Source organism: Mustela lutreola, chromosome 6 (genome assembly GCF_030435805.1).
Source record: "Mustela lutreola isolate mMusLut2 chromosome 6, mMusLut2.pri, whole genome shotgun sequence".
Taxonomy (NCBI): domain Eukaryota; kingdom Metazoa; phylum Chordata; class Mammalia; order Carnivora; family Mustelidae; genus Mustela; species Mustela lutreola.
Genome location: NC_081295.1, coordinates 16,687,242 through 16,707,138, shown reverse-complemented (window position 1 = coordinate 16,707,138; position 19,897 = coordinate 16,687,242). Strand labels below are relative to the sequence as shown.

At 39.8% G+C, this 19,897-nt stretch overlaps 1 long non-coding RNA gene across 1 annotated transcript in view; it reads left to right on the top strand.

The window, feature by feature from the left end:
- Positions 1–18,637, top strand: part of LOC131833473 (uncharacterized) — a 61,627-nt gene extending 42,990 nt beyond the window's left edge. The window contains exons 3-7 of the long non-coding RNA XR_009354481.1: positions 111–202; positions 6,151–6,240; positions 10,106–10,277; positions 10,823–10,904; positions 17,389–18,637. This is a non-coding gene — a long non-coding RNA (uncharacterized LOC131833473). The remainder of the gene's footprint in view (positions 1–110; positions 203–6,150; positions 6,241–10,105; positions 10,278–10,822; positions 10,905–17,388) is intronic.
- The last annotated feature ends 1,260 nt before the right edge of the window (positions 18,638–19,897 follow it).

The window sequence follows — 19,897 nt, the reverse complement described above, 5'->3', positions numbered from 1 at the left end:
CTGTGTGATTTGTTTTTTAGAAATGACTTTGAGAACACTGAGTATAAGTTAGGTCTGCTCTGATTTATGTAGACTTTTTACTCCCGCATTCAATAACTAACTTTTGACAGTTTTGTAGGACATTATGAAATTTGGTGTAACTATGAAGCTTACACCTTCAGAAACTCCAGCAGAAATTTTGCAATTACCTTGATTCTGTCAGGTAAGAGAAACAACAAAAACCATGAAGAATAAACTTCATCAGTTCTTTCCCATAACAAGAGCTTTGTTATTCTTCACAATTCCGTTTGGTGTCCAATTAACCTTACTTTTTTGGATCTCCTTATCTTTTTTTTAAAGATAGATTTATTTATTTATTTGACAGACAGATCACAAGTAGGCAGAGAGGCAGGCAGAGAGAGAGGGAAAGCAGGCTCCCCGCTGAGCAGAGAGCCCGATGTGGGGCTCAATCCCAGGATCCTGAGATCATGACCTGAGCAGAAGGCTGAGGCTTAACCCACTGAACCACCCAGGCACCCCTTGGCTCTCCTTATCTTTAATTAATATGTGAAATTTCATAGAGAAATGTTTTAAATTTGGATCATATGAATTTAGAAGCCATTATAATTCATAGACTGAACCAAAGATTACCTTTGGCATAAGTTCAGAGAGAGTGGAAAGCTTAGCTAAACAATTCAACCCACACCCAAACAGCATGTGCAGAGTTTTTGTTACCTAATTTGCAAAATCTGTGTAGCATATTCCACACACAAAGCTGTAGAATGATAGAAAGCTTTTTCCACTTTCCAGCAAAATACTGCACAGGCAGCAACATGTTTATGAAAACCAAGCAGCTTCATGCCAGTTCAAGATTCTCCAGCTTCCCATTTTCAAGCGTCTCTGGACTTCTGAGGGCTTGCCCAGACATCCTTGCTCAGGTCCATCTGGAACTACAAGTTCATCTGTGGTTCCAGATAACAAAATAGTATTTCAGAAATGTTTGCTATAATCTTTGTTTTATTTTTCTCATGTACCCTGTGCTAGACTCTCTATTCATCTGTATCCATTTACTAGTAACATGTTTTTTTCTCAGTAGATAAATTAGTTTGTCTTCTTGTCTTTAACTGGCTGAAAAAGTCCAGAGCGGGATCTCCTCCACCCCAGTGCTGTCCATCTGCTTACCATATTCCGTGGCCACGTGTCCTGAATTTTTCATCTCCCGTAGCTGATGTGGCCACTTTACACTTCCAAGAACTTACATAATCTTAAATCCTAGAACATTTACAAGTTGTCAGGGAACATGTACCCGCCCACAAGTAATTATCTTTTTTCCCCCCATTTTTTCCCTTTTCTTTCTTCTTTTTGAAACTTATTTCAGTTGAAAGTCTCCAAATTTTTTTCATGACTGGAATTTTAGGTTGGTGAAGGGAAGTGCTAAATACAGTTTAAAAAGCAATGTTCTGCTAACAAACTCAGATTTTATTTTTTGAGGCATGGGAAACTATCATTTTGTTATTGTTTTAACAGGGTCACTAATGATCAGAGCTAAACTTTAAGAATATTAATCTGAATACTATGCTTTGGATGGATTAAAGAGAGAAGAGGACAAGGTCATGACAACAAGTTATTGCTCTAAGATCGATCTGGGTGAGAAAGTAATGAAATCCTGGACTGGGAAAGTAGTAGTGGAAATGAATAGTAAGAAGAAAATTGTCAGTGGAATTAGCAGGACTCAGCAACCAAGTAAAGTTAGAGTAGAAGGAAAGTCAAAGGCAACTGAGGTTTCAGGTTGCCTATTTCCCTGTTTCCTACTCTTAGTGCTAATGCTATTACAGAAATGTGGAAAAGAAGAATTGCTCTTCTGCAGTTAGTGGGCTAGTGAAATATCCAAGAGGAGGTATTTAACCAGACAGCCTAGTTATAAGACTTGAAAGTCTTTTTACTGATAGTCTGTGGAAATGGATGGAATTTTTACGTGAGAGTATGTGGTATAGAGTTCCATGGGACTTTAAAACATACTCACCAGGGGAAAAAATACTCACTGGAAAAAAGGGATTGAGAAAGAAAAGTATACAAGGAAGGACCAGTCAGGGAAGTGTGAGCGCACAAAGGAGAGTACACAATCACAGAAAGGCAGGAAGGAGAGTTTCATGCATGTTTATTATGTGGGATTCATTGAATCTCTTGGATAAGCCGATTAATGTTTTTAATCAAATTGGGCATGTTTCCAGTCACTATTTTTTCATATATTTTTTCTGCCTCCTTATTCTTTTTTTGGGTAACTCCCATTAAATTGATATTGGTACATTCAATGTTGTTTTACTGGTCTCTTTTCTTCAGCTTGAATCATTTCTATTGATTTGTCAAGGTCCTGATTTTTAGTTCTGTTATTTTGAATCTGATTTTGAGCCCTTCTAGTGAATTTTTCATTTTAAATCCAGAATATGCATTTGTTTCCTTTTTCTAATTTCTACCACCTTACTCAGAATTTCTGTTTGTTTTATTTTTTAAGATTTTATTTATTTATTTGACAGACAGAGATCACAAGTAGGGAGAGAGGCAGGCAGAGAGAGAGGAGGAAGCAGGCTCCCTGCTAAGGGGATAGCCTGATGCAGGGCTCAATCCCAGGACCCTGGGATCATGACCTGAGCCGAAGGCAGAGGCTTTAACCCACTGAGCCACCCAGGCGCCCAGAGAATTTCTGTTTCTTGATTCATTGCTGTAATACTTTTCTTTAATTCTTAAAACATGGTTTACTTTTGGGACACCTGGGTGGCTCAGTGGGTTGAGCATCTGCCTTCTGCTTAGGTTGTGATCCTGGGGTCCTGGGATGGAGTACACATCTGGTTCCTTGCTCAGTAGGGAGCCTGCTTCTCCCTCTGCCTGCTGCTCCCCCTCCTTGTGCTCATTCTCTCTCTCTCTCTCTCTGACAAGTAAATAAATAAAATCTTTAAAAAAGAAAACGTGGCTTACTTTAGTTTTTTGAACTAAATAGCCAATTTTTAAATAAGTGCTTTGTAATTTTTGTCTACAAAATCCAACTTTCGGGATTTAGGGACAACCAGAGACTTCTTTTTTTTTTTTTTAAATCAGAGACTATTTATATTGACTGCTTTGTTTTCTGAATATGGGTCACACATTCTTGTTTCTTTGCCTACCTATAATTATTTAGTTGAAAACTGATTAGACGTACTAGATAACATATTGTAATGAGTCTAGATTTATTTATTCATTCATTCATTCATTCATTTTTACTTTTGAAGGTTATTGTTGCTGTTGATTCTTGTTTGTTACTTTGGTAACTTGCCTGAACTATAATTGTGAAGTTTTTCTCCCCTGCCACTTGCATGTGCAGATGTCTCTAGATATACATATAGATCTATATGTATCTATATATTATATATGTCATATGTATGTTTATCTCTAGTTTTTAACTAAGCAGACTTTTATTAATATACATATATACATGTATATGTATATGTATATCTATATCTATATATATACACACACATACATGTATATCTATTATATCTACACACAACATACACACATACATGGTTATTTTTATTTTGTTTCCCTGTGTCTGCATGACTTGGTGATTTGATAGGTTGTGCTCAACACATTGAGCCAGTAAAGTCTCTGTCCTCTGCCAGTGAATCTCTGTGTGAACAGGGGAGCTCATTGAAAGTTCAGGATATTTTTAAGTGTGTTTCATCTTCACCTTTAAAAAAAATTTTTTTTTTATTTATCTATTTTCTTTCTTTTTTTTCCATCTTCACCTTTTACTTTCCAGTGGGCCTTTTCTATTTCCTCTATGCATGCACATAGCTCCAGGGTTGGCCTGGAATGGGTGACTAGCTTTGGCTCCCTCTCATCTCCACATATGCACAGACAGGAATATGCCTCCACCATGACCACAGCCTCGGACTGGTAGAGCTGTTGGCTCTCTCTGTTCACCCACCTAAGAACTCATTACTTCAACTAAAAATGTTGGGAGTGGTTGTCTCCTACCACTCCAAACTGAGTGAGCTCACGCTTACCATGCAGAGAAGCTGCCAGTTTTCCTAGCCCACCCTACCTCTACCAAATATCTGTCCTTACTAAAGAGGCAACAGGGGTGGAGAGCGGCTGCAGGCCAGAAGGCCACAGTCTCTTTATTCTTACTCAAAATTCAACAGTTTTTCAAGCCTCAACACTTCTCAGATTGTTGTATGCCTTTGGTCGATTTTCAGAGTGTTAAAATGATTGGTTTTGTCAATTTTATCTAACTTTATACATTTTAGAAAGAGGTTTTATACTTTACGTTCAAATTTTATACTTTTTCCCTCTATTTCAGAGTGATTTGTACGTCATAAAGAAATAGGGTAATAAGAAAATTGAAAGTGATCAGGCCATTTCAAACACCTTAATAAAAACTGTTCAAGGGGATACGGTTGAGGAATGATATAGAAAGCCAATGTACTATCATTCTACATTATTCTACTTACTTCCTCACAGAATAGAAATCTTTGACTAACTCCTGTGGCAATAAACTTTATTTAAAGTCACACACTCACATTAGAACTCCTTCTTCAGGAGTGTCTGGGAGGCTCAGTTGTTGGGGTGTCTGCTTTTGACTTGGGTTGTGGTTTCAGGGTCCTGGAATCAAGCCCTGAGTTGGGCTCCCTGCTCAGTAGGGAGTCTGCTTCTCCCTCTCCCTCAGCCCCTCTGCCTGCTTGTGTTCTCTCTCTCAAATAAATAAAATCCTTAAAAAAAAAAAAAAAGCCAAACCTCATTATTCAGAGAAAGATACTTACATCTCTCCTTTTCATATCAAAAAAATTATGCCAGTGGGGTGCCTGGGTGCCTCAGTGGGTTAAGCCTCTGCCTTCAGCTCGGGTCATGATCTCAGGGTCCTGGGATCGAGCCCCTCATCGGGCTCTCTGCTCAGCAGGAAGCCTGCTTCCCCCTCTCTCTCTGACTGCCTCTCTGCCTACTTGTGATCTCTGTCTGTCAAATAAATAAATAAAATCTTTAAAACAAACAAAAAAAATTATGCCAGAGAACCTGGATGAGCCAATCTGAAAATCACATGTTGAACTTCCATTTAAATTTTCTCAGGGACAAACCCCTGACACAATTGTTTATTCTTTGAGGGTGCAAAAAATCCAGTGAGATATTGTGTTCTATTCAGTTGGTCATTATGATATTTAAAACTATTCCTTAAAGAAAAAAAATATATTGTTCTCTAAATATCAGGCAGGTCCTCACTGCTTTGCTGGTTTTCTCAAAGAGGAGTTATGTGCTGAACATGTATTTTCACTAAACCTGTACAGTGCATGTATACATATAATTGGCTTCCAAGGATGGAAAAAAGCTAGAGCAATTTTTGGGTGTTTTTTATGCAGTTTTTTATACATGATGAAGATAGATTTTCATTGGGATGGTTGTTCTTAAAGGCAAAAGACTTAACATCTGGGATGCCTGGGTGGCTCAGTCAGTTAAGCATCTGCCTTCAGCTCAGGTCATGATCCCAGGGTCCTGAGATCGAGTTCTGCACTGGGCTTTTTGCTCAGCGGGGAGCCTGCTTATCCCCTCTGCCTGCCGCTCCCCTACTTGTACTCTCTCTGTCTCTCTGACAAATAAATAAATAAAATATTTTAAAAATATATTAAAAAAAAAAAAAGACTTAACATCCATAGGGTTAGCATTAGGTGGAACAGAGGTCCATAGCTCTTGAACTGGTTAGTAAACACCAAAGAATTGAGAAATAGAAAGCAGGCACTTTGGGATGCTTTGAGGAGCACACATCAAACCACCACAGACTCAGATGTTGTGCTAAAGAAGTAAGAGGGCCAAGAAGAAAACATTAGTCAGGTCTGGAACTCCACTCATTCCAATAATATGCCTGGCAAAGAAATTAGTACCTGTTTTGCAACATAGCCTTAGGGCAAGTCTGGGCAAGCTTTGGGTGGGCAAAAAATTGGCTTCCCAAAACTGACCTGGTTTGCCAAGCCAACCCACATGCGTGCCTCACACATGGACTCTTCCTTCCCCTCCTTTCTTTCCTTTTCTCCTTCCCACTTCCTTCCTCACTATCCTGCCTCTCTTCCTCCTGCTCCAACCTCCTCCTCCTACTTCTCCCCCCTACCCTGTCCTATCGGTCTACTCTTCTTTTTCTTTCTTTTTCAGAATGATTTGTGGAAATGTGGAATGTGTTTGTCAGACAACCGCATCAGGGACAGTTAAGTGGAAGCCAGAAGCATGAGTCTTGTGGTCATCGTAAGTTCTCGGGCTTCCTACCTCCTCATTTGTTTATGTTAGCTAAGTACTAAAATCAAGGTCTTTACTAATTTATAGTTCAAATACACATATGAGTAAATGTGTTTGTGTGTATGTGGAAATCTATATGTACGTGAATCTGAGTTTGTATAAACACTGATGGATATTTTCCCAAATGAACTGATGATGACCTCTAATTTGTGGTTTAACAGAAGGAACTTTATGTCCTACTTTTTTCCTCTGGAGAAATTAAAAGATTACTAAGGGTGGTGGTGGGGCAACACTGTGCATATTTGTGTGTGAGTATGTGAGTGTTAGGTAATATTGGGTGGAAAATTTGGGATATTTTCCTTTGTAGTATTCCAAATAAATCTGTTTATATCGTGGATAGTTACTGGGAAGTAACTTCATGAAGTAACTGGGAAGTCCTTCATGAAGGACTTCTTAATTTCCAGAAAATCTTATAATTGTTTATCATTAAGGTTTTTAAATAGACTTTGTTCCATTAGCAGTAATAGCTTCCTTTGAGCATTTACTCTGTCTGGCATTGACAAAAACTTTACATTCTGATGTTTAATTCTATAGGTGGGCATTAATATGCCCAGGAAAGATGAGATTTGGAGAGGCTAAGCAAATAGAGGCTATTTGCCTAACACAGTAGAGCAAATAAGTGTACAGCTGTTACATGACTATAGATCTATCTGTAGCCAAAGGACACCTGCCATTGTGACATAAAAGGACTTAGATATGGGCTTATTTTAGAATTTCCTCCTACTAATTTGGGCTTAGTTTAAAGTTTTCTTGTTATTTGAGATCTTTCTTTTTTCTTAATGCAGGTTAAAACTACTTTTGCATGATCCCATAGGTTTTGATATGTTGTATTTTCACTTTTGTTTGTTTTAAGATTTTTTTTTCTCTTTTGATACCTTCTTTGTCCCATTGGTTGTTCAGGAGTATGTTATTGAATTTCCACAAATTTTTGAATTTTCCAACTTTTCTCCTGTTTTTCATTTCAAAACCATTGTGATTAGAAGATACTTGGCATGACTTCAGATTTCTGAAATTTACTAAGACTTTTTGTGACCTTTCATATAATCTATCCCGGAGAAACTCATATGTGCACTCAGAAGAATGTGTGTTCTGATGCTACTGGATAGAATGTTCTGTATATGCCTATTAGGTCCATTTCCTCAGAAATATGGTTCTGTTCTAATGTTTCCTTGTTGATTTTCCATCTCTAATTTATCTATTGTTGAAAGTGGGGTATTGAAGTCCCCTATCATTACTGAATTATTATCTACTTCTCCTTTCAGATCTGTTGGTATTTGCTTAATATATGTAAGTGCTTCAATGTTGGGTGCATATATATTTGTGATTGTTATGTCTACTTGGTGAATTAACCCCTTTTTCATTATATAACATTATATAATGATCTTCTTTGTCTCTTGTTACTACTTTTGGCTTAAAGTCTTTTCTGTCTTGCATAAGTATAGCTGAGCTACCCCTGCTTTGCTTTGTTTCCATTTGCATGAACTATCTCTATGCCTTCACTTTGAACCAACATATTCTTAAAGCTGAAGTGAGTCTGTTGTAGGCAGCAAATAACTGGATCTTGTTTTGTTTTGTTTTACCTGTCCAGACTCTCTATGTCTTTTAATATTTTTATGTTTTATCTATTTATTTTATTTATTTTCCTTTTTTAAAGTAAGCTCCATTGCCAGCATGGAGCCCAACACAGGGCTGGAGCTCATGACCCTGAGATGAAGACCTGAGCTGAGATAAGAGTTAGACATTTAACTGAGAGCCACCCATGCACCCCTGGACAGTTTTGTTGTAATTGCCTTGGAGAAGATTATTTTGGATTTAAGTTTTTGGGGTGACCTATTAGCTTCATGAACTTGGATGGGCAATTCTTTCCCCAGGTTTGGGATGTTCCCAGCCATTATCTTTAAATAAGCTTTCTACTCCTTGCTTCCTCTCTTCTTCTGGGACTCCAGTAACCCAAACATTGTTTCTTGGAATTGTGTTCTATAAGGCCCATAGGTATTCTTCATTCCTTTTTTTTTCTTTTTATTCTCTGATTAAATCATTTGATTGATCTGTTTTCTAGATCATTTTTAAAAAGATTTTATTTATTTATTTGACAGAGATCACAAGAAGCCAGAGAGGCAGGCAGAGAGAGAGGAAGGGAAGCAGGCTCTCTGCTGAGCAGAGATGCCAATGCGGGGCTTGATTCCAGGACCATGGGATCATGACCTGAGCCAAAGGCAGAGGCTTTAACCCACTGAGCCACCCAGGCACCTGTGTTTTCTAGATCATTGATTCTTCCCGGTTAACTCTGCTATTGAAGCTTTCTATTCAGTTCTTTAGCTCAGTCATGTATTCTTCAACTCCAAAGTTTGGTTTTTTTTTTTTTAAATATCACCTGGTGGCTCAGTCACTGGGTGTCTGCCTTCAGCTTGGGTCATGGTCCCAGCATCCTGCGATCAAGCCCCACGTCGTCGGGCTCCCTGCTCGGCAGGGAGCCTTCCTGCTTCTCCTGCTCCCACTCCCCGTTTGTGTTCTCTCTCTTGCTGTCTCTCTCTGTCAGATAAATAAATAAAATCTTTTTTTAAAAAAATGATGTTTTCTGTATCTGTTTTTGAACTCATTTGTTTTTGTTTGGACTCTTGTTCTTGTACTGATATTGTTAAATTTTCTATTGGTGTTCTCTTGTAGCTCTCTGAGCATCCATAGGACAATGATTTTAAATTCTTTGTTGGGAAATTCTTTAGAACCAGCTACTAAGGGTTTTACTGTATTCCTTTGGTAGAGTCACATTTCTCTAATTCTTTGTGATCTCTGTGGCCTTGTGTAGGTATCTGTGTATCTGGAAAAAAATCACCTCTTCCAGATTTTATGGACTGACTTGATTAAGGAAAGACTTTCACCTATGGGTGGGGCACACTAGAGCACACTAGCCCCCAGGTCTGGTGGCACTGAGCACCGACTTTGAAGGCATGTGGCAGCACCAGGTTGGGGATGGGAAGGACCTACTATCTCTCTTGCTCAGGCTACTGGGGTGAATAGCATTGACAACTGTGTGGTACTTGGTGCACACAGTGGGGGTCCATAGTAGCTGCAAGGGCTGTTGAGGTTCTTGGTGGTCTTCAGGTCCAGTGGCTAGGGAGCAGGGAAGACAACAGTGGTGGTTGGAGCTGGTGATGTGCACAGACTCTTCTACTGGGGCCAGCTGCAGGTGCCTATGTAATGGCAAGAGCTTATTGTACTACATATAGTTGTGGGGGGTGGTGAGGGGAGACAGGCAACATAGATTGGGGCATCCGCAGGGGCCCTGGCAGTTGGCATGTTCTTCCTTGGCTGCACAGTTGCCCCCAGGCTTGTGCCTGCAGGGGCATACTGGTGTATAGCTGTAGGGACTGACGGCAAGTAAGCACAGTGGTGCAGGCTAGAGCAAAGGAAGGGCCTGATCTGGGCCCACAAGCAGGTGGGGAGACCCTGCCCCTGTGGCTCCACAATCTCTCCCTGGGTATGCACATGGTAGCTGAGGTTAGGGACAGTTGGCAGGCCATTGGGTGCACGTACACAGAGTGGCTAACTGAGTGTGCACACAGCAGTGGGGGTCAACTGTGGGGGTTTGTGCTGGTGTCTTGCGCTCTTGCAGCTGCAGAGGCCTGGGCTGATTGGGCCCAGATGTAGTTCCAGTCTCTGATGGGGGCCTGAAGTGCGGGGAGTGGGGGGTGGGGGGTTGAGCAGACAGACTCACGTGGTTGGCATCTCCAAATGAGAATACCTGTGGGATGAAATCTGGTGATATCCGCAGGGTTTCTGTTGCATCTGTGCTAACCATTAATTTCTTGAGTAGCAAAATGCTGGATTAGTCTGCACACCAGGCCCCGGTGAACTGCAATTGCTCCTGCTGCATGACTAGTACTGGTAGCGCCTGCATTCCTAGCTGTGTCTGTCGATCTCTGCTGTGCTGGTCTGCTGAGGGTGGAACCAAAGGAGGACCAATGACTGGTGCCCCCAAAGGCTGGGTAAGCTGATTGCTCACCCCACTATGCTTTTTCTGACAAAGGGAACTCTTTCTACCTGTGAAGTGCCCTCTTGGCTAGCACGGTGCTGGCTGGAGGTGGGATAATCCTGGAAAATGAAGCTGTCTTCACTCCCTTCTTGTGAGATTTCAGGTGTTTTCTTCCACTGTGTAGTTAAAGTTTCTTAAGTGGATGCCAGAGATTTCCTAGAGCTCCTTTTGTTTGCGAATAGCTGTGTGATTGTTGATCTGTGTTGTAGGGGGCAGGAGGCCGCGTTCTCTTATGTCACCATTTTGGGCTCATCTGTTGTTTTGTGGCTCATACTTTTCAGCCTTCTACTCCAGTGAAGCCACAAATACCCTCATCTACATTTAAGACTCCTTTCTTTTCCCTTTGGGAGAACATTGGCTAGAGCCCAGTCAACCTAATTTCAACATATCTGTTTTTTGAAAATTCCCTAGTAGCCTCCTTTGTCCATGCTTACTTAAATGATTATGGAAGTCTAGAAGGGAGACTTCTAATACATTAACCCATTTTTTTCTTGTCAGTGAAATGAAAGTATTATGGGACTCTTCACCCTGAAAAGTTTTCTCAACTGCTCTGTTACCACTCAACTAAGGACGTCTGAAGGTGAGAATCTGTCCTAGACTGAGGGCAGCTAGTATACACAGAAATGTTAAACCGATCAGAAATAGATGCAGCTCCTTCGAGCCGCCAGCTGGACGTGTCCTGGCAGAGTGGAATCTGGTCTTCTTTGTTTTGGAACATCAGCTCATTGTTCTTTAATACCTTTTAACCTGGAAAAGTTAAATATAGTCTTCAATAACTGAAATCACCCTATGCTATCAGGATTAGTGTTGAAATCTTCCAGCCCACTGAGTAGACAGCAGCTAGTCCTTTGATAACTATCAGCAGAGTCTCTGGCGGGGAGACTAACCACATGACCACTGCTTCCTTTATTTCACCCATCTCTGAGCAGCATGAAGGCTTAATTCGGTCAGTAAAGAGATTTTCAAACACGTGCCTGCAGATTGGTATGAACTGGCTGCACATCAGATTTATCTGGTGAGACTTTTCTAAGATATGACCCATTCCTGAGGAATGGGGAGAGTTCAGAAATAAAAATAATATAAATATAAATATAAATTTAAATACAAATATAAATACAAATATAGTTCCTCCAGTAATTTTGGTGAATAGCCAGACTTTGGAACCATGGCCCAGAGCATCAAAGAGAAATGTAGCTCCTTCTCTTAACTTACGAACTTTGCCCTACTGTCTGGAGCAATGTTGTCCAGTTTGGTAGGTGGTAGCCACTAGCCGTGTATGGCCACTGAGCATTTCAATTGTGAGTAGCTATTTGAGATTTCAAAGACATGTTGACATACAATATTTGAAACATATTGGGTCATGCAGAAATTTTATAAAACCTGATTTTACCTGTTTCCTTGTACATATTTATTTATTGTATATAGACAATGACATGATGAAAGTGCTGTGATATATATATATATATATTTTAAGATTTTATTTTAAGTAATCTCTACCCAGTGTGGGGCTCAAACTTACAACCCTGAGATCAAGAGTCACATGCTCAGGGCACCTGGGTGGTTAGGCGTCTGCCTTCAGCTTGGGTCAAGATCCCAGGGTCCTCCTGGCTGTGTCTCTGTTAAACAAATAAATAAATTCTTTAAAAAAAAAAAAAAAAAAAAAGAGTCACATGCTCTACTGACTGAGCCAGCCAGGTGCGCCCCCTTTTACTTACTTTAATGTAGCTATCAAACATTTAAAATTACATATGCAGCTTGCATTGTATTTCTGCTGGACAGTTCTGATCTGGAAGATATTTGTCCCATGAGTCAGGGAACTTTATGACTTTTGAGTCATAAAATTCTAAAGTTCAAAGAATATTGTAGATGATACAACCCTTTCATTTCATAAATGAGGCTACTGGCACCCAGGTGGGTGAAGTGACTTATTTAGGTCACCAGAATTGATGGGAGAGCCAGGATGTCTCTGAATCACATATACTTGGATCCCCATCCCGTGCTAGGGTCTCTCACCCATGCTGCCTGTGTTTAGCTGCAGTAGCTCTACTGAGTGTTTCAGGGGTCCTGCAAGTCTGGGGCATAGCAAGTTTCACCACCTCCTGCCCCTACTGCAGTTTCTGCTCACGGGCTCCTGTCTGCATAGCTGGTGCTTCCAAAATTCATTACTAAAAACCATCTTTGAGCCTAAGCTGCTGTCTCCCCTTTTCACCATCTCACATTCATTACTAGCTTTGACTCTGCACAGAGCTGTGGTTTTTGTGAGGTCTTGGTATTTTTCCAAAGCATGGCTCAAAAAAACTAACAAACAAACAAAAACTGTCTAGCTAATTAAGAAGTGTGAACCTTAGAAATTCCTTAATCATGTTCCCCCCACCCCAAATGTCTACACATCCTGATTTTCTCTGGCATCTACCAAACAGTGTTGTTTCTCTTCCCTTTTCAAGTACTAGCTCACTCTTTAGAAGGATCAAGTGCTGATGGGTAGAGAGCCACTCCCTAGTTCTTGCCCTTTAACCATAAAAACAAGTTATTTATTTTTTTAACATGGCATCAGCAGAGACTTGTTTATATAAAACTTTTTTAAACCAAAACCAAAAATATTTTCTCTCTTATCCTTTAATAAACTATTTGAGAATTTTAAAGATTTTATTTATTTATTCATTCATTTATTTATTTAGTGTGGGTGAGCAGGGGGAAGGGCTGAGGGAGAGGAAGCAAGAGAGAATCCCAAGCAGACTCAGCGCTGAGCTTGAGCCAATGCAAAGCTCAGTCTCAGGACCTCGAGATCATGGCCTGAGAGGAAATCAAGAGTTGGACCCTCAACAGCCTGAGCCACCCAGGTGCCCCAAACCATTTGAGAATTTAAAAAAAATAATGTTATTGGTAGCATCCAAAATATTTCTAGAATCCTCTCCCCACCTCCACAGGAATATTTGCTGCTCTAAATGGTGCATTCCAGGAACCTACTTCCCTGGATGATTCCAAGTCTGTTGAGATCCATGTATCTGCGTGTCCAAAATGTATGAAAATCCATTTATGTGTGTCAAAGTCAGTGAAGACACAGAGAAATACCTGACTAATGTCTTTGCGTTTTCATGTATATCCTTTTCATGTATATCCTTCTGGATTCCTTAGATTTACTCTTTTTAAATGAAAGACAGATGGGGCTCCTGGGTGGCTCAGTGGGTTCAGCCTCTGCCTTCAGCTCAGGTCATGATCTCCAGGTCCTGCAATTGAGCCCTGCATCAGGCTCTCTGCTCAGCCCTGCCTGCCTCTCTGCCTACTTGTGATCTCTGTCAAATAAATAAATAAAATCTCTAAATGAAAGACAGACTAAAATGGAAAATGTAATATCAGTTTCTGAAACTGTCTTATATGTATCTATTTCTATATCTTTCTCACCTATTGAATATCTCTTGTCTGTCAGCTATATACCCATACTAATTTTAGCTTTAAAAAAGTTTGAAGAGGGGCGCCTGGGTGGCTCAGTGGGTTAAAGCCTCTGCCTTTGGCTCAGGTCATGATCTCAGTGTTCCAGGATCGAGCTCCACATCGGGCTCTCTGCTCCGCGGGGAGCCGGCTTCCTCTCCTCTCTCTGCCTGCCTCTCTGCCTACTTGTGATTTCTGCCTGTCAAATAACTAAATAAAATCTTTAAAAAAAAAAAAAGTTTGAAGAAAATCTGCCTCAGGGTAACAGTCAGAAACCGACTATTAGACTTTGTAACTATTCTTAAGATTTCTTGGTAGACTGAATAGGGAACACTTCCTCTAAGTTTGCAGATGTGACAGCATCCTTCTTTCACAACTTCTTCTCACAACTCCCATGTTAGTTTTTTGCCTTTTAAAACTGTGGGGAGAGACATAAAAAATGGGGAGAGGGCTGATACTAAGTCTTATGGACATCTTCATAAATTATCAGAGGCCTTGGCTTGGATGGCTCCAAGCTCTCTGGGCCAGACCTGGCTGACGTTCCTCCTCACTGAAGCCATTCAGCAGAAGAGGCAGACGGAATGCCAGCTGCTGGAAGGGCTTGCCTTGATGGGACCAGACTATCAGTGGTGCATTAAATGAAAGAGGTTGTAGAAAAGTTTGGACACCTGTTCAGACATGGTCTTTCATGTGTCATGCCTCAAGCATGTACTTGAAAGGTCCATAGCCAATGAGATTTGTTTCTACTTCTGAGCAGTAGGACTACTAAACCAGTAATGGTAATTTAAAGTAAAAACTTTATAATGATATATAAAAGCAGAACATAATTCTGCTTCAGTTACCCATTTAAGTCTTTAGTCTGAAGTGGACGCTTCACTCAGGATATAGAATGTGGCACTTTTTAAATTGTTGATCCAGAGTAATGAAGCCACCGTTTGCTATCTCAGTGTCAAAGCATCAGAAGTCACATACAAAGATTGAGGCCAAAAATAATTTACATTTTCTGATTTATCCTTCATCACACCAATTCTGCTTATCAGGGAAAGAAAGACATGGACATATTCTGCTTCAGTTTCTGGTAAAACTGCCAAATAGGACTTGCTTATATATTTCTGAACTAAGAAAATACAGATAGTTCTATTTCCAACTGACAATGCTTCTTGCGACAAAAACAAAATTTTATGTTTAGAATGCTTCAGCAACTTCCTAACTGAAAGTGAATAGTATATTTTGTCCAGCTTCTTAGTAGTAAAATGTTAATTTGAAATAACCACTGTTATCATTACTAATGAATTTTAGTAGTCATTGTCAACCATACTGATCAAATTTAAATTAAATATATCTTTCTTCCTATTTATAATTTTAGGTCAACTACTGTAGTCATATGTCTTGTTTCCTATATGTAGTAAATACTATTTTCATATTGGAAGAGTTCAGAAGCTTCTTAGCTTTCAAAGAATGACATCTGATTGGTGAGGGGCATGCAAATTCAGTACTATTCTTTCAATCTCAAAATAGAAACTGTAATACAGATCTTTCATTTCAATACAGTATATATAACAGGTGATGTGGTTAAGTGGCAACAGCTGGGAGTTTTGCAGTATTATTACAAATCAGAATTCCATAATATTTCTTTTCCCTTTCCTCAAGCATTTGTTAATCTCCACTCATTTGTGGTTCTAAGTGTTGGTATAGCTTGCTTTCCTCATAAAATGATATCATTGACTTGTGAAGCAAAATCTTTTAGGTTAAATTGCTAGGCCATGGTCATTCTTAGTGGGATCCAATAAAAGCAAAATTCATAGGGCAACATCATTTTCAAACAATTCCCCACCACATTATGTTTTACTTATAAACTTGCTTATGGAGAATGAATAGTATCCTATATCCACATATGGAAAGAAAGTCACATCTTTTTTTTTTTTTTTTAAAGATTTTATTTTTTTGTCAGAGAGAGGGAAAGAGAGAGAGCACGGGCAGGGGGGAGGGGCAAAAGGAAGCCAGAAGCAGGCTCCACACTGAGCAAGGAGCCTCATGCAGGACTCTGTCTTAGGACTCTGGGATATTGACCTGAGCAGAAGTCAGTTGTTTAACCAACTGAGCCACCCAGACGTCCTGAAAGTCACACCTTGGCATGTACTCTAGCATTTCATTTATAATTTCCCTGGTAGTATTTATTTATTGAAAGATGCAGAAAATCTATGAAAGCTCGTTTTTGAAGAACTCGTAAATGAAGGTAACACAATTAGCCCCCTTCCAACAGAGTATGGTTTTGTTTTTTTTTTAAGATTTTATTTATTTGTCAGAGAGAGAGTACAACCAGGGGGAGCAGCAGGCAGAGCAGGCAGAAGGAGAAGCAGGCTCCCCACTGAGCAGGGAGCCCTATGGGGTACCCCATCCTAGGACCCCAGGATCACGACCTGAGCCAAAGGCACTTAACCAACTGAGCCACACTGGTATCCCAGAATATGGATTTTTGAGTAGATATACCAATCTGATGTTAATTCTCTTATTGCTTTGTGACCACTAGTATGGGCATTTAGCATGTTTATATGTTTGAAAATGTTGCCATCTTGGCCTCATTAGAACAAAATTCTAATTAAGCCATCTGCTCAAATACTATTCTTAATAACTCTCCTATTAAACCCCAGGACTCTTAAGGAGATTGTTAGTTTTGATTCGTGAGTTACTTGGTCCTGTCTGATGAGTTCAAAGTTTTGAATTGTTGAGTTTTTAACTGTTTCATGTGCCTGGGAGAGAAAAAGAAAAAATATCAAAAGGTTGTGTTTTCTACTCTTATGTGCTAACTTTTGTGCTGACAGTATTACAATTAAATTCACTGGTCAGACCTCTGATAATTTGAGATGTTTTAAAATTTCATTTTTATATAATTTACATATTTGAGCAAAGTGACATCTACAGTTTTTATCCTAGCGTGATTTATAACCTAATATTGAAGGAGATTTTGAAATTACATAATTCAGAACATAAGTTTTAATACTAATAAATACCCATAGTTCTTTTATTTATATGGTTGAATGACCTTATTGAGATTTACAAAATAACCATGTAATGTTTGTCTCTTAGAATTACCCCTGGACTCTAAATTTGTAAGATTCCTTTTTTTTTAAATAAAGATTTTATTTATTATTTGAGACAGAGAGAGCACAAGCAGGGCGAGGGGCAGAAAGAAAGGGACAAGCCGACTCCATACTGAGCACAGAGACTTTATGTGGGGCTCAATCCCCAGACCAGGAAATCATGACCTCAACTGACTAAACCACCCAGGCGCCCCTGTAAGATTCTTTTAAAATATCTCATAAGCATCTGGCTACTATCCAAACCCTCATTTAGCCTAATACAGTGGAAAGACACTGACCATCAAATAAATCTTTAATTTTTATGAAGGAAAAAGAACCACGTATCTAGCAAAAGTACTTTCAAAATAGCAATTCTTTAAAAAAAATGCTATTTAATACACTACATCACCTGATTAATGAAAAGGGATTAACAAATGTGTTTGTATCTGCAACTATAACATAGAGCTTTCCTATTACTTTCCTTTTGATGTACAGTATCTAGATTATATTATATTGCATGTATATGTCATTATATTAAAACCCATACTGTTTTAGGACCGAAAGACCCCTAGTCATCTTCTACACCAGTGCTTCTCAGATTGGATTTACCTGCAGGGCTTTAAAACTTGCTTAGCATAAGCATCCTGTAACAAGTGGAAATCTCTGAAATTGGACCCCAGGCATCAAAGGTTTAAAAATTCTCCAGGTGATTCATTGGGAGCCTCCATAATAGTAAGTGGCCTAGGCCAGTCATCCTCACATTTGTGCATAAGAACCGCCTATAGAATTTGTTACAGCATGGATTCTTGGCCCTTACTCCCAGAGGATCTAATTCAGTACATCTGGACTTGGGTCTGAAGCACTTCAAAATCCCAGGGGATGTGGACTGAGCTGAACCCCACCGCCATTCACTTGTTAAAGATAAGGCTTTTAGGAGGTAAAGATACTTGAAGTTATATAAGTGGTGTCATCCTTTAGGACTGGTGACCTTATGAGAAGAAGAAAAGAGAAAAATCCTTCTCTTTCTACACATGCATGCCCCAGGAGAGGCCATGTGAGGACACAGTGAGAAAACAGGAAGAGAGCCCCCCCCCCCACAAGACGGAATTGATCTTGGACTTTCTAGCCTCCACTACTGTGAGAAATAAATTTCTGTTGTGTAAGACACCCAGCGTATGGTATTTTGTTGTGGCAGCCCAAGCTGACTAATAGGCCAAGCGGTGCTGATGCTGGTGGTCCATAGACCGCATTCTGAGTACACTAGCTGAAGCCACATTCCCCAGGAATTCGGTTTCAATTTGTCTGAGGGTAAGTGCAGGGCATCATTATTTTTTAATGTTTCCCGGGTGATGTTGATGTATAACCAGGACTGAGAACCTCTGATCAAGGCCAATTGCTTCAACTTAAAGCTAATGACACTGAGACTCAAGGAGGTTAAGTGGGTTGCCCTAGTTATCATGTATGCTATGGCTAAATTTTCCAGATTTATAGGGGGAGAAAAAATTACTCCTGAGGCCACACACTAGTATGTGAAAGATTTAGCCCTAGACCCCAACACTCTCCATTTCTAGGACTGACCCATTCATTTCTCCCCAAACAGCATTAATTTATTTAATTCAGGTAGATTCATTTTAAGTAGCTTTTTAATTGTAGTACAATCCAAGAATGTTGTATTCTGTGTTCTAGGTCTGCTCCAAAATTGTTGCTATTTGTTATGACGTGCTTAATGACTGATCATGAAGTGAGATTATACACACACACACACACACACACACACAATTCATATGTATATATATACCTCCATGTGGCTGATCTTCACACTCTAACAGTAATGTTCCCACTATGAATAAAAACACTGCCATCTAGCATTACACACACACACACACACACACACACACACATAATTCATATGTATATATGTACCTCCATGTGGCTGATCTTCACACTCTAACAGTAATGTGCCCACTATGAATAAAAACACTGCCATCTAGCATTATCCTTCTTTTTTTTTCATTTAAAGATTTTTATTTATTTATTTGAGAGAGAGCATGAGCAGAGAGGAGGGGCAGAGGCAGAGAGAGAGGGAGAAGCAGACTCCCCGCTGAGCAGGGAACCTGCCATGGGACATGATCCCAGGACCCTGGGATCATAACCTGAGCTAAAGGCAGAGCCTAACTGTCTGAGCCACCCAGGTGCCCTAGCATTGTCCTTCTTGCAAGTAGCAGGAAGTGTAGAAAGTTGAGTCACACAATAAAAATGTGAAAATTTGTTAAAACTTTTGAATGCCTTACAAAAGAAGCAAGGGCAAAAATGAACTATTGGGATTTCATCAAGATCAAAAGCTTTTGCACAGCAAAGGAAACAGTTAACAAAATCAAAAGACAACTGACAGAATGGGAGAAGATATTTGCAAACGACATATCAGATAAAGGACTAGTGTCCAAAATCTATAAAGAACTTAGCAAACTCAACACCCAAAGAACAAATAATCCAATCAAGAAACGGGCAGAGGACATGAACAGACATTTCTGCAAAGAAGACATCCAGATGGCCAACAGACATATGAAAAAGTACTCCATATCACTCGGCATCAGGGAAATACAAATCAAAACCACAATGCGATATCACCTCACACCAGTCAGAATGGCTAAAATCAACAAGTCAGGAAATGACAGATGCTGGCGAGGATGCGGAGAAAGGGGAACCCTCCTACACTGTTGGTGGGAATGCAAGCAGGTGCAACCACTCTGGAAAACAGTATGGAGGTTCCTCAAAATGTTGAAAATAGAACTGCCCTATGACCCAGCAATTGCACTACTGGGTATTTACCCTAAAGATACAAACGTAGTGATCCGAAGGGGCACGTGCACCCGAATGTTTATAGCAGCAATGTCCACAATAGCCAAACTATGGAAAGAACCTAGATGTCCATCAACAGATGAATGGATCAAGAAGATGTGGTATATATACACAATGGAATACTATGCAGCCATCAAAAGAAATGAAATCTTGCCATTTGCGACAACATGGATGGAACTAGAGCGTATCATGCTTAGCGAAATAA